Raw genomic sequence first — 16,349 nt, forward strand, 5'->3', positions numbered from 1 at the left:
AAGGAAATTGAAGTTTCTAAGAGAAATTTAAGAACAAGCCAAGTCATAAATCTTTAAGAGAATAAGGCCAAGATTCAAACCTTGCAGTGTCTATTTGCAACCCATCCTCTTAACTGCTTGGAGAAGGAAATGGCAACCCACTCCAGTATTCTTGCCTGGAGAATCCCATGGACAGAGGAGCCTGGGAGGCTACAGTCCATGGAATCACAAAGAGTCGGATGTGACTGAGCACCCTCTCAACCCTTCAGAGTTTACCTTGGGTTATAAATATGGCCTCAACAGGGATTGATTGGTTTTGCTTGGTTACTAGGATTAAAAACCCACTAGGGACTTCCCTGGTGATCCAGTGGTAACACTACGTGCTCCCAAAGCAAGGGGTCCAGGTTCAATCCCTGGTCAAGGAACTAGAGCCTGCAAGCTGCAACTAAGACCCAGAACAGTCAAATAAATAACATATTTTTTTTTAGAAAGAAACTAATAGAAACAAGTGAAATAGAGGTTTATAAACCTTTTTTATTTTTTGGAATTGAAATACATCTGATTTACAAAGTTGTGTTAGTTTCAGATGTACAGCAAGGTGAATCAGTTACAACCTTCTGACTTTGTCACAGGGAAGGGTTCTCATGTCCTCCTGAAATTTCCTCAAGGCTCACACCACCTTGAACGTCTAACTCTTGGCCTCAGAGGCCTATTTCCAGAGTGTAGGTTAAATCAGCACTGGGCGTTGAGTCACTCTCTGGAAGGAAGCCTTGACTTCAAACAAGCCCCAGTGGAAGAAAAAGCTGTGGATGAGGAGAAAACTGAGATAACAGAAGTGGCAAAGCTCACAGAGCCTCGAAGCGTGAGCCCTGGGCAGTGGGCCCTACAGACCAGGCTCCCTGCCTCCCTCCAGCCCCGGAAGAGCTGCTCCCTTGCCACCTTCCTGTTTAAAGCCTTTGACAAACAATAAGAAAATGCCGGAAAATCATCTCTGTCAAGAAAGCTACAGAAAATGTAAAATGTATAGTCATAAACCTAATAGGAAATGTGCGTAATATTCCACTGCAGGGCATTCATAAAAAACAATAAATGTAGCAAAATATATATTCCTGGATGGGATGACTCAACAATGGAAGATACAAGTTCTCCAACCCCTACAAAATTTTATGAAATTTCAGGAGGTTTGGATATTTTTAATTGATATTGTGACTAAATTGCTTAACATTTTTCTGTTAAAATAAGTTCGTAAGAATAGCCAGGGAAAAATCTGGCAAGGAAATATAGTGAGAGGGACTTTCCCCACCAATTAAAAAAAAAAAATGTACAAAAAGCCCAAAACAGAAAAAGACACATGTGCCCCATTATTCACTGCAGCACTATTTACAATAACTAGGACATGGAAGCAACCTACATGTCCATTGACAGAGGAATGGATAAAGAGGCTGTGGTACATATACAGAATGAAATACTACTCAGTCATAAAAAGGAACGCATTTGAGTCTGTTCTAATGAGGTGGATGAATCTAGAGCCTATTATACAAAGTAAGTCAGAAAGAGAAAAACAAATATTATATGTTAATGCATATATATGGAATCCAGAAGGGTGGTACTGATGAACATGTTTGCTGAGCAGCAATGGAGATGCAGACAGAGAAGAGACTTATCGACAAGGGTTGGGGAGAAGAGGGAGAGGGAGAGGTGAATGGAGAGAGTAGCATGGAAGCACACACACTAATATGTAAACAGACCGCCAACAGGAATGTGCTGTATGACCCAGGGAGCTCAAACCGGGGCTCTGTGATAAGCTAGAGGGGTGCGGGTGGGCGGCAGGTGGAAGGGAGATTCAAGAGGGAGGGGGCATTGTACGCCTATGGTTAATTCATGTTGATGACAGAAATCAAACCAATATTGCAAAGCAATCATCAATTAATTAAAAGTAGATAAATATTTTTTTTAATGTATTAGAAATTTACAAAAATTACTGTGGTGCTCGCAACAGAACAGAGAGATGGAAAAAAATGGAACATAAAAAGTCTGAACACAAATGAGGTACATAAAATAATTTTGTAGATGAGAAAAATCTTAACAAGGAAATCAACGGAGTCATTTGCAGCAATATGGACGGACCTAGAGATCATCAGTACTAAGCGAAATAATTCAGAGAAATACAAATATCATATAACATGATATCACATATGTGGAATCTAAAAAAAAAGATACAAATGAACTTATTTACAAAACAGAAATAGACTCACAGACATAGAAAAATTTAGGATTACTAAAGGGGAAAGAGTAGGGGAGGGATAAATTAGGAGTTGGGGATTAACATATACACACTACAATATATAAAATAGAGAACAAAGACGTACTGTATAGCACAGGGAGCCATATTCAATATCCTGTAATAGATAAGAATTTGAAAAAGGATACATGTATATGTATTAATATAACTGAATCACTTTGCTATATACCTGAAACTAACACAACATTGTAAATCAACTATACTTCAAAAAAAAAAAAAAAATCAACGAAGAAAGAATGAACTATTCAGTAAATGGTGTCAGTAAAGTTAATGAATAAATTAGGTAGAAAATACATGCTAGTGTTAAACACAAGGCCAGAGGAAGACAGATAATTCAGCCAGTAAAGAAAGAAGCCCTTTTTAGATTCAGATGATTTAGTACTTTCAAAGTCAGTGGGAGGAAGCAGCCATGGGCCCCTTGTGCAGGGAAACCCGGAAACAAAAGGGACCAGGTGATGGCAACACTAAAGCCAGACACCTTGGTGCAGAGAGGCCAAGGTCAGTCAGCCGCATTTTGTTTCAGAGCTTCCAGCTGTGCTATTGCGGAGGTGAGGCAGAAAGCCTCAGGCCTCATCAGAACTTGGCCATGGGAAGCACCCCTTAAAAGACTGAGAATCGAGCGATAAATAACCCTGTAGCAGCTCAGGCTCCCAAGGCTTTCTGCCAGGATACAGATTAGCTGCATTTAAGACTTGCCCAGGCGTCTTAATGGACGGAAGACGTGTGCTGTCCTGGGGGCCAGCACAGAGCTGTTCCCCTATAGCTACTTCACAAGTCCGCCAGGATAAATATCACGTGGTTTAAAGATTTAAAGGAAAAAACTAAATAAATGTACTGGTGAAAAATATGGCTAAAATACGTGTTTGAGTTGAGATGGACTTTCTATGAATGACATTGAAAGCAGGAAACATTTTGTAAAAAGCTAAATTACTTACTTAAAAAGATTTGGTAGCTCAAAGTACTTAAAATGCCTGTATTATGATTAATTTTTCTTACTTGGCTTTTTTGTTTTCTTAGAGTTTCATAGTGACTTTCTTTTCTTCTCTATTGTCTTCATTTATCTTCACTTTCTAAAAATTATTGCAGTATATGAGATAAGCAGTCAAGTCCTCTCTCTCTTTCCCAGAGCCTTCCAGATGGAGCAGTAGTCCCACCATGAGTGTAATTATGGGTCAGCTTTGCACGCTTTCCCACGTAGAATGCCCTATTTTCAGTGTCCCACAGCTACTTCCTCCTTAATTTGTGCCCCCCATTTTTTTCATGGAGTACATCCTGAAATAACTTCCTAGGAAAGGATGGGTGAGGGGTAACATATCTGAGTCCCTTATGTAGACATCTAAGTTTATTCTACCCACCTCACCCTCTCCCCCCGCCACACACACACACACAAACATTCAACTGATAGTTTTTCTGTTGTAGTTGTTCAGTCACTAACTCGTGTCCGACTCTTTGCAACCACGTGGACGGCAGCACACTAGGTTTCCCTGTCCTTCACTATCTCCCAGAGTTTGCTTAAACACACGTCATTAGGTCGGTGATGGCATCCAACCATCTCAACCTCTGTTGCTCTCTTCTGCCTTCAGTCTTTCCCAGCATCTGAGTCTTTTCCAATGAGTCGGTTTTTCTCATCAGGTAGCCAAAGTATTGAGGCGTGTGGCTTAAAACAAACTTCTCTTAGAATTTAAATACTTTGTTCCATTTTCTTCTACATTTCAGTCTTCTTGAAAATGCTGATGCCAATCATTTTTGTGTTCTTTTATATATGTCCTAGTTTTGGTTTTGTTTTGAATCTCTGCAGTCTCTTGGGATATTCTGTTTGCTGTTCCAAAATTCCCCAGTGATATAGCTAGCTGTGTGTCTATCACCACTTATTATGTTTGATTCTCAGTGAATCCTTTGGTGATTCACAGCCTATAGGTCTAGTAAAATTTCTCATCCCTCTGAAAATCTGTTTTCTCCACTTCCTCTGTTCTTATTGTTCAGAATTCCAACTCCTTGGTAAACTAACACTTCTGTCCTTCATTTTTTTCTCATACTTTGGTCTCTGTCTTTTTGTTATACTTTCTAGGGCATTTTCTACTATTTCTGTTTCAATTATTTCACTGACGTTTTTATTTTTTTGCTTAATTTTGGAAATCAAGATGTCTTTTTATTCTCTGAACTTTGCTTCTATATCCTCATGATTCTCAACCTTCACATTCTCAGGCTGCACATTAGAACTACCTGGGACCTTTGAGCAACACTGATGAGGCCATGCCCAATCCAGTTAAATCAAAATCTTAGTGGCTAACACCCAGGCATCCATATTTTTCAAAGCTCTCCAGTAGATACAGATTTTTGTCCTAGTTTGGGAAACATTGTATTATCTTGTTTCTGTCTTGACCTAAACTATCTTTTTCACCAATATCATATTAATATTAAATATTACATAGTTAATTACCTATTTATCTATTTATTCTATACTATCTACTCATAGATAATCCTTGTCCTATATTTAACAGGTATAATTCTCAGGCAATAGTCTCAGGCATACAAATATATAAATAGCCATAATTCAATTTAATTTCTATTTCCAGCCTATTGTGCAGGTTGAAGAAACTCAAACTGAATGAACTAAATTTATTTCAGTTCCAGGTTTAGACATGTAGTATCTATTGACTCTCCCTTGGGTTACGTATAAAGGAAAGGAAAGAAATGCATCTGGTCACTATTTTTAAACCAAAGTACCTCTTGAATAAATTACTAGATGTCAAAATGAAGTGATGTCAGCAATATTTTGCCTTTCCTCTCAGCCTTCTTTATGCTGGGAAAGAGATGTCATTGGTTCAGATAACACACATATATCAATACATATATCCTGTCTTTTTCAAAAGTTCATTTGTCTTATCCCTTTGGTAGACTGGATTTTTTCCTCTAAAAAGGAGGAAATTCATGTTATGCATTTAAAGTCTCCAGTACAATATGTTCCATGTAACAGTCATTTTTTTCTACATTGAATACTGTCTTTTTGACAGGCTAGAACCTGGAACCCTCTATTGAAGTGCTGCAATGATTGAATCTGGACAAATGTCTCCTTGAGCAACAAAATACAAAGAAACTGTAAGGGACAAAAAATAATTGTGTGCATGCACAGTTGGGGCGAATCTGGACAACAAGGTGTAAAGAGACCAAAAAGTCCAGCTGCCGCTTCAGAAGACTAGGGAGCAAAGGCAGGGTACGATGCATGCCCCCTGCATACAACACCACCTAAAGCGGCAGGCAAACCACTTAAGCCACCTCTTCAGTCCGACCTGTGGACACATCCCTACCTTCACCCCCAATAAGGAACCAACTCAGACCCCGCAGGGAGCAAGCTCACGAGGAGCCTGTCATTTGTTCTTGTTCCCCTCCTCCTGCAGCAGGGGCCCCAGTAAAGCCTTGCCTGAATGTCCTGTCTGCTCTCTGATTAATTTCTACTGATTAAGGAGGCAAAGAACCCGTGGTCAGTAACATTTTGTGTAGGTATGAGTGTGGATGTTCATAAGCTAGTCTGTGCTCAAAGTAGCTATAATAAAATGCTTTTTAAAGTCAAGCACACACACCCACAGGCACACACAGACATACTTTCTCTGTCATAGACAGATAAACACACACAATCTTTTTTCCCCAACCTATTCCAAACTTACTGCATGATGTTTCCACAAGCTTCCCAAGTGGTTCAGTGGTAAAGAATCCACCTACCAAGCAGTAGACCCATCCCTGGATCAGAAAGATCCCCTGAAGAAGGAAGTGGCAACCCACTCCAGTAATCTTGCCTGAGAAATCCCATGGACAGAGGAGCCTGGCAGACTACAGCCCAAGGATCACAAGAGTCAGACACAACTGAGTGACTAAACAAGAACAACAACAGCATCCCAACTGCTTCTCCATGGTCCAGGAAGGGGCATGCGCTCATGGCTGTGCCAACTGCTCCCTAAGAAAGGGCAGTGAGGAGGGACTCCCCAGATGCCAGGATAGATGATGAGGTTCTCCTTGGCAAGGCGGGAAACCAAACTCAGATCGCTGCCTTTTCCTCCTGTGATCCAGGTGGCTCTGGTATTTATACCATATTTTTCAGAATAGTGAGGATAAAGTACCCTGTTATGTTCAGTTCAGTTGCTCAGTCGTGTCCCACTCTTTGCGACCCCATGGACCACAGTATGCCAGGCTTCCCTGTCCATCATCAACTCCCAGAGCTTGCTCAAACTCATGTCTGTCAAGTCAATGATGCCATCCAACCATCTCATCCTCTGTCATCACTTTCTCCTCCCGCCTTCCATCTTTCCCAGCATCAGAGTCTTTTCAAATGAGTCAGTTCTTTGTATCAGGTGGCCAAAGTGTTGGAGTTTCAGCTTCAACATCAGTCCTTCCAATGAATATTCAGGACTGATTTCCTTTAGGATGGACTTGTTGGATCTCCTTGCAGTCCAAGGGACTCTCGAGAGTCTTCTCCAACACCACAGTTCAAAAGCATCAATGCTTCGGCGCTCAGCTTTCTTCACCATCCAACTCTCACGTCCATACATGACCACTGGAAAAACCGTAGCCTTGACTAGACGGACCTTTGCTGGCAAAGTGATGTCTCTGCTCTTTAACACGCTGTCCAGGTTTATTAGCCCTATTATGTTGTTGTTAGTCACTAGTCTTGTCCAACTGTTTGTGACCCTGTGGACTGCAGCCCGCCAGGCTCATCTGTCCTTGGGATTCTCCAGGCAAGAATACTAGAGTGGGATGCCATTGCCTTCTCTGATAATGTTCTCCTATTATGTTAGCAAACTGCTAAACAAATAAACTAGGTTCTGAATGTGTTCTTAACCCACACCGAGGCATTCTTCAAGCTGATTTATGAGTTAAACCCCAGCATAGGTTGGCCGGAGCTAGATTTGTGTGGGAATTCTAGGTTCACAGAGAAGTCCAAGGGCTTCCGGGTGGTGCTGGTGGTGAAGAACCCACTTGACAATGCAGAAGACATAAGGGATGCGGGTTCAACCCCTGGGTGGGGAAGATTCCCCTAGAGGAGGGCCCGGCAACCCAACGTAGCATTCTTGCCTGAAGAATCCCACGGACAGAGTCCTGGCAGGCTACAGTCCATGCAGTCGAGAAGAGTCAGACACAACAGAAGTGACTTAGCACCCGTGTATTCAGAGAAGCCCAAAAAGTCTTGTAGATTGACGTTTCTGACCTTGAGAGACTATTCTAACATGCAGGCTACAGTCCATGCAGTCGAGAAGAGTCAGACACAACAGAAGTGACTTAGCACCCGTGTATTCAGAGAAGCCCAAAAAGTCTTGTAGATTGACGTTTCTGACCTTGAGAGACTATTCTAACATCGGGGGTGAAATTTCATTGCTACTGCACTATCTCATTCATACTATAGTGAAGGAATCTAAGTGATTTGTTTCCAAAAAATCAGCTTGAATTTAGCAATTCTGTGACTATATGGATTGGTTTCTCATATCCACACATGTATTTTTAAATAATGCTATAGTTCATTTGAAACTGTTGTAAAGCTACTTCCTGGAAAGTTTGGCTAGCCTGGGTGGTAGGCTTCCTCCTCCCTGTCTTAAGGTTGAGTCTTTGGCCACCCTTGGAGGAGGGAAAGTCAGGGTATCTTCCTGTTATTCCAGAGAGCATGTGGATTCCCCTCCTGCCTGGTTGCCCCTGGGAACACAACACCCATCAGATGACAAGTTTGTGCCTGCCACACTTCCCTGCTTACCTTCCCCTTATTTCCCACATTTTTCCCTAATAAGAATTTTTTAATTTCACGTATTATTTTATTGATATATTATTTTATTATTTCTCTTTAATAATTATTGTGTAAAATAATAATTTACTCAGTAATAACAATAATAAATTCACTGTATGTCACTTGATATATGCTACTCACCATTCACCATATTTATATTTTTTGCCTCCCTTTGCATTTGTGTTTAAAAATTTTTGATATAGACATGCAATTTCATGTAAAATAAATAAAATTATATTTCATATATTATGTGTGATTAAAAAAAAAAATACCATTAAAAGGCCCAGCATCTTCCTTCTGCTTTGTTTCTTGCTTTCCCTTCTCCCTCTTCTCCTCCCATGTTAGCACCAAACAGGGAGCCCATATTAACAGCCGAATGTGTATCATCTATGCTTTTCTCCATGCTTATAGAACTACCTGGGCTTCCCTGCTGGCTCAGCAGTAAAGAATTTGCCTGCAATGAGGGAGACCTGGGTTCGATCCCTGAGTCGGGAAGATCCCTTGGAGAAGGGGATGGCAACCCACTTCAGTATTCCTGCATGGAGAATCCCCATGGACAGAGGTGCCTGGTGGGCTACAGTCCATGGAGTTGCAAGGAGTTGGACATGACTGAACAACTAAGCACAAATAACTACTCACCATGTACACATACACACAGAGAAATATTTACTTTACATATATGGGATTGTGTGGCATAATTCCCTATCTTTGTTATTCAGTTCAGTTCAGTTCACTTCAGTCGCTCAGTCGTGTCCAACTCTTTGCAATCCCATGAACCGCAGCACGCCAGGCCTCCCTGTCCATCACCAACTCCCGGAGTTTACCCAAACCCATGTCCATAGAGTCAGTGATGCCATCCAACTTTCTCATCCTCTGTCATCCCCTTCTCCTTCTGCCTTCAATCTTTCCCAGCATCAGGGTCTTTTCAAATGAGTCAGCTCTTTGCATCAGGTGGCCAAAGTATTAGAGTTTCAGCTTCAGCATCAGTCCTTCCAGTGAACACCCAGGACTGATCTCCTTTAGGCTTGACTGGTTGGATCTCCTTACAGTCCAAGGGACTCTCAAGAGTCTTCTCCAACACCACAGTTCAAAAGCATCAATTCTTCAGTGCTCAGCTTTCTTTATAGTCCAACTCTCACATCCATACATGACTACTGGAAAAACCATAGCATTGACTAGATGGACCTTTTTTGACAAAGTAATGTCTCTGCTTTTTAATATGCTGTCTAGGTTGGTCATAATTTTCAACAAATTTTTTTTAGAAATATTTCCAAGATAACTAGTATAAGTCTAATTTACCCCTCTTAATGGCAATGTGCAAGACTCTGTGGTGTTCTAGAATCATTACATATTTAATATTCACCTCTTACAAGAGCTAGTTGTTAAATACGCAAGAATTCTGAAAGCTGGTTATAAACACTAAGTAAGCTTGATGTAATCTGTGGTGGGAGAATTTACACCATGGAAACTGGCAAACACTACAAATCCTAGCCTTTGATTTTTCAGAGAGCTAGCACAGCACAAGTGAAAGTTTATAATAATTTTACATAAGCAATCACGTTTTGAAAGGCTGTTCATTTTATTTTTCTTTTCTATTCCTTTTCTGTATTTTCCCCCTCTATGAACAATGCTGTAATAAACTCGGGGGAGTTGAGCAGGGCTCTGCTGAAGACATTTGGGCAGCTGCTCCAAAGTTATTATGAGTCCACACAGGGCCAGATAATAGGGGAGTAAGGGCATCAGACCCTGACTGAAGCTGCCTTATTGTCCCCTGGCTGCCTCTGTGTTTGAGAATGCCCTACTTGGATGCTTCTTGTATGGTATTCCAGAGGGTTGACCGCTCGTCCTTCCTTCCATTTCATAGTCACCTCTATTTAAGCCTCTCCTGCCTATTGCCCTTAGCAGCCTCCTCCACCCTTAACATTCTGAGGAAGACTCACACAGAATAGCAAAGGCACAGTGCCCTGAGTTTTGAGAGTTCTGCAGCTGATGGATCATGGTGGTGTGGAGTTGGGTTACAGACAGAACAGAGTTGCTCCACTGGGCTACACTCTTTCAGGAAGCCACAGGACGGCTTTATGTGGCTGATCCCCACAACTCCATCTCTGGGTCATCTATTTCTGTCTACTTCCACCTATCGATATCTATTTCCCAAGCTTCCGTTCTTTGTTTCCGATCATCTGCTGAGCAGTCAACCAGAATCTCACATTCAACAAACATATCCAACCTAGCACCCTGTCTTTTGCCAACATCATGACTTTGGGCAGTGCTGCCATTTCGTCATTAATTTCTGTGGCATTTAAATGATGTGCATGTAAAAAGCCTAAATGTTCCCCAAATGTTAGTTCTTTCTCCCTCCTTCCCTTCCTTTATTTCTTGCTCTTTTTGGAGGAAGAGAAGTTTCAATTTAGGGGGAATAATCTCACAAAGTTGCCGAAGACAATGTACTTGCCCTTAAAAGTAGACAGAAAAGCTAAGCTCCGGAGTCTCAAGAGGAAAGAGACACTCAGAGTTGATACATTTTACTGCCCTTTTATTGACCAAGACTCAAGGAAGAGGAGAGATGAAGTGGGTGTGAGGAAGGAAGGAACTGGGTTCATCCTGGCTGTCCTGAGGCCAACTACAAAGGGGCTCAAGTCGAAAGTCCGCTGGAACTGATGATGCCCCTTAGGACACTGGTCAGGCTGCAGAAGACGGAGTTGTTTGAGGCCGTCTAAATAAGAGGAGAAAAGAAAAAATCAAACTCCTTCTCTTGAGTTTCAGTTTTCTACCAGTTGAAAATCACCAAAGGCTGCAGGCCCATCTGTCAGCCCCTGATGAACCACATCTGTCCTCCCATTATCTCCTGAGCTGGGCCATTGGAAAAATCTCATAAAACATGTGAGGACAGAACATAACTATTTAACAGGTTGTCAGAAGCCCTAGAGCACCAGGGCCCAGCAGGAAAACTGAAAGATTGCCCATGGAGGGCCGGGAGAGGTGGGAGGAGGAAGAGGGGATTTTGTGGTTTTGAAGTGGAAAAGAAAAAGAAAAAAGCTCTGCAGGATATAGAGCTAGAATGTTTTGCTTATAATAAATAGTGAGGCAGTGCTCTTAGAAGGTGTGTCTAAAAACTGCTTAAAACCTACTGTATGTAAGACACTGTTCTAAATTTGGAGATTCAAAGGTGTTCAAGACCAGGGCTGGTCTTCTGACACAGCTGTCTATCTGTCAGGAGTCCAGACAGAGGCAGGCTCCAATCAGAGCTCCACTACTTGCTTGACTTTGGTTGAGCTATTTCATTTCCCCGAGTCTCAGTTTGCCGATCTGCAAAACGGGAGTAATGGTCCCATTTGGGAAGAATAAGCCATAACATGCGTAAATCGCTTTGCATCCTGCCTGGTACCTGGTAAATGATCAACACACCTCCGTTCTCTCCTGCCCCGCCCCAGCTCCTCCTTCCTCCCCATCAACAAGCTGTCTCCTTACCTCACTGCTGTGCTCCCAGTGCCCGGGGGAGTACTTACTGGCACTCAGAGAAGGTGGGCATGGTGGGTTGTCCAAAGCTGCACTTTGGGAGAAATAAATGAACATGTTCAGAGGAGAACAAGAGAAAAGAAGAAAAATGGGGAACAGGGACTGCTGAAAGAATCCCACATTTAGTCAAGAGAAGAGATGATGTAGGGCTTGGTTAGAAGGGCAGAAAGCCTGTATTCATTAGTGAAGACGGCTGTTGTGTGGATGGGGAGGGAGTCTTGATGGTTGCCGACCGAGGCACAGATTTCAGCATGGTGACAGAGTCGTCAAGGTGCAGGAACACTCCCTCCAGGGGGGTAAGGGGTGAGCTGGAGGGTGGCGGGTGGAGTTATGAGGAAGGGGGCACAGATGCTGCAGACTGGCGGAGAGGAGAAATGACCGTTAACTTTTACCTCTTTCAACACTGAAGACTCTGATTCTGAAAATTCTACTCTATTAAAAGAAAGTGAAAGTGAAGTCGCTCAGTCGTGTCGGATTCTTTTCGATCCCATGGACTGTAGCCTACCAGGCTCCTCCGTCCATGGGATTTTCCAGGCAAGAATACTGGAGTGGGTTGCCATTTCCTTCTCCAGGAGATCTTCCCCACCCAGGGATTGAACCCAGGTCTCCCACATTGTAGACAGACGCTTTACCATCTGAGCCACCAGGGAAGTCTCTATTAGAAACAGTTACTCAATATCTTGTAATAACCTATAATGGAAAAGAATCTAAAAAGAATCTTAAAAAGAATCTAAAAGAATCTAGTGTGCGCTAAGTTGCTTCAGTCGTGTCCGACTCTTTGCGATCCTATGAACTATTTCAGAATGGGATTCTCCAGGCAAGAAGTGGTCAGGCCCTTCTCCAGGGGATCTTCCCGACCCAAGATCGAACCTGCGTCTCATGTGTCTCCTGCAAGGGCAGACAGGTTCTTTACCACTAGTGCCATGAATGCAACTTTGTCAAACACGATGATGATAACCGCCGTTTACCTCGGCCCCTTTGTTGGTCTGCTCATAGCTTCTCAAAGGTTCCAGCAGGCTGCCTGCTTCCAGCCCTGACTCACACAGTCCCTCTTCCCTCGAGGGCCACCTCCCTCCTCCCAAACTGTCTTTCCAAGTCATGCCCGTTCCTTGTGGTCCAGCTTAAACCTATCAGGAAGCTTTCCAGACCCCCACAGGGCAATCAGCATGTTCCTGACCCTCTGTCCACAGCATTTTCTTTTTAGGTGCAGTAGAGATCTGCAAGGATAACTCTCTCCCACACTAGATTAGGAGCTTCGGGCCTCTCACAGAAGCTTAGTGTTATTTATTCTCACTTCCTGACCCCCTTAAAGTTAATGGATGCTCAATATTTGACTTTTAATTGACTGAGTAGGGCAAGTAACTACACATTATCCTCTCCCCTTTAAAAACAATCAAACAAAAGAAAATGAGAAATCAAAACCAAAAATCTGGCTGGCGTGACTTTCTGTTTGTCTACTTCATAGTCTCTTCATATTCTGGGTTGATGAAAAGGAGCTATTACTGACAAAAAAAAAATGTACAGGCTAAAAGTTGTAAACTATATTTTGTTCAGTGGCCTTACTGACAACAGTAGCTTGGGATGTCAGCCTCTCAGATTACTCTGAGGGACTGTTCCAAAGAGGTAAGGGAGGAGCAAGGATATATAGGAGCTTTTGCAAAAGTAAAAAGCAACAACAAAATCCCAGGTAGTAAAACAAGAAAAGATTCCTGCTAATGACACATACTCAAAAAGACAGACATCTCAAGGTAATGAATCTAGTACTTTTCTGTGTATGGGAAGGTGCAAGAGTCTGGGCTTTTAAAAATCATTCTTTCACTATGCATCTGAACTATCAGGGCCAGTATCCTGTTCTATTCCATCCCTCAGTGTGCACCATGGGGTGGCAGCAGGCACCGCAGTGGCTGCTGGCTGCTGGCCAGACATCCTATATTTTCTGAAAAGGCAGGTGACAGCCTTTGCCCACACTATGCAACTGTTAACTGCTTAGACTGATTGCCGGACAGTGCTTACTTCCTAGTCTTACGTCCCCACATATCACCTTTACTCATTCATTCACTGTAACCCTGACAAATCTCCAGCAGTGAGGAGCACAGTTTTATGTATTTGGGTTCAAGTTCTGGCCCCAGCCACTAGCAGGGTGGCCTTCAGTTAGAGAATAGACCTAGGGGACTGTGCCCAGGTTTCCTCAGCTGTCACACAGAGCGGAAGACAAACCTGCCCTCAGGATGACATGGGAATCCAATACAATGCCAAGTGCTTTATAAGTGTTAGGAGCTAGTGTTAGTATTTGGTGCAATCCTCCCTTCCATGTAGATACCAAGCAGAGCCCTGTGGGGCTCCTGGGCACAAAAGCCTTTCTGTGTGCCCCATTTCTTTGATTACAGGGAACGGGCTTCTTTCAGCCTTTGTGACCTTCCCAGGGCTCCAAGTTACAACTGGCCGAGTCAAGCAGTTGTTAATTAGGGAAAGTAGGGGCCGCAAGACCAGGGAGAAACAGTCAAGAGAAACAATGGTGCTGCCTTGGGGCAAAGTCCTGGTTTCCCATCAAGGGATACACACAACAGTATCTTTGAGCTGTTTTGCAGATACAGAAACCCCACCAGGTGGGAGAACTTATCAGTTAAAAAGGGCTTGCTGCCCGCAAGCACAGAGACCCCAGACCAGTTGGAAACAGACTGATGAATGCTGACTCCTACTTACCTCACCACCAACCCATCAGAAGAAAGTCCCTGAACTGATCAAGCCTCCTTTGAACCATTGCTATAAAACTTCTCCAAGGCGGGGGTGGGGACAGACAGTTTGGAGGACCCTGGTTGTCTGTGACCCTCTTTGCCTGGCAAGGCAATGAAGCAATTCTTTTCTACTTCACCCAAAACTCTGTCTCAGAGATTTGATTTGGGCACAGATTTGCTTTAGTGTCAAACACGTCATGCCAAGCGTATGCTTGGAAAAGGGCAGGGGTCTACCCAGCCCATGGGCCTTAGCAACTAAACAGGAGCTCAGAAAGGAACACTGGGGCTGCTCCCCTTCCCTACACCCTGTGCCTGCTATTTCTACGAAGCTCACTTCCTCTCCTGGGATATCTTGTTCTGAAAAAAGAGAGAAAAGCCAGTGTCCTGCAAAGCCAAAGCATCATTTAAATTCCCTCTTTCATCTACTTTAGTCCTTACTGAAAAGAAGGAACTGTCCGTTCCCCACTGCGGAAGCCCGAAGGGAGATTAATAACAATAATAGTTCATGTGGAGATAATGCTCCGTGAAAAATACCCCTCTGTTCTAATTCTTTCAGTTTAGAGAGACGGGGCCTGAGAGACAGTAAAATGGGTATGACGATGGCATTCTTGGAGAGATACAGAAATAACCCAAAGGGCCCAGATTCCCATCACTTTCCTTACTTGAGTTCTCCATCAAACTCAGTCTGTTGCAGGAAGGGGGACCCCTTCCAGGGCCTGAGAGTGGGCTCTTGCCTAACACTTAGAAACGAATGACCTGAGGAGACACTCGTACTGACACAGCAGGAGACTTTGTTAGGAAGGGGAGCCTGGGCAGAGGGCAGCAGAGGAGGGATCCCAGGAGGACTACGTGGCCACGTGACTCGCCGTCTTGGGTTTTATGGTAACGGCGTTAGTTTCAGGATCGTCGCTAACCAATCACTCTCAGGGTCTTTCCTGTGTCTCCTTTTGACCTTTCCGAATTCTTCCAGTTGGTGGTAGCTTGTCAGCTCTGCGTTTCTTACCAGGACCTCCTGTTGTAAGAGGACTCATGCAGGTGGTTACCATGAGGCCTGGTGAGGGTGGGTGGTTTCCGACAGTGGTGCCCCTAACAAATTTGCTTTTCTCAAGCCAAATTTTTAGTGATGACTAAGCCAGTCCTGAAATTTGAGCCCACAGCACAACCATACCTTTTCATATGCCTGATCTTATTTGAATTAATGGCTTAGATATTGTCTCTGCCCCTTCCTGGCTGGGTGATCCCAGGCAAGGCAGCAGGTCATGCTGGGCCATCTCCTAGAACAAGGGAGTAGCAATGAGACTTTGGTTGTCTAGTCCCTGGCATAGGTAGGTCCTGGCAACTGCAGAAGCAGTGCCTCTTCTGGAAGAAATGGGCTGGTTTTACCTGACAGACTTTGTGAGTCCTGCAGAGGCCAAGAGCCGCTCTTAGCTGGGTCACTAGGGAGTTCCGAGGCTGATCTGTGCAGATGCTTGTGTCCCACCTGCTTCCACCCTTCATTTGCTGGTCACTCACCAGCCCTGTTTCTCCTTTGCCTGGAGTCCCTCTACCCTTTTATCCCCTTGGGGGTCATATGTATTTTTGTAGGCACTACCCAGCTTTTCTAGGAAAAAGAGGAAATTCTAAATACATTTCAGGAATTATAGGATGTCTTGGGTTGTTTCTTAATGGTTTCTTGTATATCCATTTAAACACAAGTAAATTATAGTCAAAACAAGAGAAGGGTGGTATGGATTGAATATTCGTGGTCCTCCAAAAGCCATATGTTGACAACTGTCAACATGTCTTAATACCCATTGTGATGTACTAGGGGTGGGACCTTTGGGAGGTAATTAAATCATGAGGATAGAGCCTTCAGGAAAGGGATTAGCACCTTATAAGAAGAGGAGTGAGAATACACATCTATGTAAGGATACATGTATATGTATGGCTGAGTCTTTACTGTCCATCTGAAACTATCACAACATTGTTAACTGTCTATTGCTCAATCTAAATTAAAAAGTTTTTTAAAAAAGTAAGCATGAAAAAATTTTTTCAAAACATTTGTATTGTT

At 43.2% G+C, this 16,349-nt stretch overlaps 1 long non-coding RNA gene across 1 annotated transcript; it reads right to left on the reverse strand.

The window, feature by feature from the left end:
* Positions 1–10,564: 10,564 nt before the first annotated feature.
* On the reverse strand, positions 10,565–16,050 carry LOC145527440 (uncharacterized). The gene is made up of 2 exons (XR_014069753.1): positions 11,177–16,050; positions 10,565–10,761 (listed from the first exon to the last, which is right to left on the reverse strand). It is a non-coding gene; the product is annotated as an uncharacterized LOC145527440 (long non-coding RNA).
* Positions 16,051–16,349: the final 299 nt, after the last annotated feature.

Source organism: Giraffa tippelskirchi, chromosome 11 (assembly GCF_054371585.1).
Source record: "Giraffa tippelskirchi isolate mGirTip1 chromosome 11, T2T-mGirTip1v1.2.pri, whole genome shotgun sequence".
Taxonomy (NCBI): Eukaryota; Metazoa; Chordata; class Mammalia; order Artiodactyla; family Giraffidae; genus Giraffa; species Giraffa tippelskirchi.